Source organism: Nicotiana tabacum, chromosome 11, assembly GCF_000715075.1.
Source record: "Nicotiana tabacum cultivar K326 chromosome 11, ASM71507v2, whole genome shotgun sequence".
Taxonomy (NCBI): domain Eukaryota; kingdom Viridiplantae; phylum Streptophyta; class Magnoliopsida; order Solanales; family Solanaceae; genus Nicotiana; species Nicotiana tabacum.
The window spans coordinates 91,912,826-91,914,220 of NC_134090.1; positions in this window are offsets into that span (position 1 = coordinate 91,912,826).

Genomic DNA, 1,395 nt, shown 5'->3' on the forward strand with positions numbered 1-1,395 from the left:
ATTCGTGGCACACCCGGTATAGCCAATGTGACTATCTTAGCATAACAGTCCAAAATAGCACGACACGGAGATAGCCAATGCATGCCTAAAATGACATCGAAATCCACTATACACAATAATAAAAGATCCATATGGGTCTCCAGACCCCCAATAGTCACCATACACGACCGATACACACTGTCTACAACAACAGTATCGCCCGTCGGGGAAGATACATGAACAGGTGAAGTAAAAAACTCATGGGGCGTATCCAAATAATGAGAAAAGTATGATAAAACATAAGAAAAAGTGGAACCGGGATCAAATAATATAGAGGCATCTCTGTGGCAGACTGAAACACTACCTGTAAAGAAAATATTTGAAGCAATAGCATCGGGTCTGCCTGGAAGTGCATAGAAACGGGCCTGACCACCACCTCATCGACCTTCCCCTCTGGGGCGACGCCTAGCTGACTAAGCTCCACCCCTAGCTGGCTGAACGCATGGTGATGAAGTAATTGGCGCTGAAACCGATGACTGACCCCTCTGCTGAGTTGAACTCGTAAGACGACGAGGGCACTGCCTCCACATATGACCCATCTCACCACACTCATAACAACTCCCAGGTGCTGGAGAAGGGGTATGAAGGGAACCCCTCACACCGGAGTAACTAGCAGATTCACCTGGCATAGAAGAGCCCTAAACTGATGGAGCACGGGACAAACTCTAAGTTTGAAGGGAACTAAGTAATGACTGGCCTTGATGAGAACTGTGAGAACCATGACCCGCTGACGCCCACGATAATATAGGCGAGCTGGCTGAGCATGACTGAATGGACAGCCTCTGCCGTGCTGAAACTGACTTCTCGAAGGAGTACCACTATAACTACTAGATCCTCTTGGCCTCCCTCTCCTCGCACTCTTGGCGACGAACAGACTCAATCTCCCGAGCAATGCCTACAACCTCCTTAAAGGTAGCACCAATCACCCTTTCCTTGGTCATGAGAATACGAAGCTGATATGTGAGGCCATCAACAAACCTCTTAATCCTCTCTCTATCCGTCAGAACCAACCAAATAGCATGACGAGCTAACTTGGAGAACCTCATATCATACTGCGTCACAGTCATCTCTCCCTGACGTAACCACTCAAACTCCCTACGTAGCTCCTCTCTGCGGAACTGCAACACTTACTTCTCCAAAAAGAGAACGGAGAACTACTGCTAGGTAAGGGGTGCTGCACCAACAGACCTACGCCTCTCAAAAGCCTCCTACCAAGTGAAGGCAGCTCCAGAAAACTGATAAGTAGTGAAAGCTACCCCGCTGGTCTCCAGAATACCCACTATACGAAGCGTCCTCTGATACTTATCCAAGAAGCCCTGGGCATCCTCGCCCTCTGCACCACTGAAGGTTGGAGGC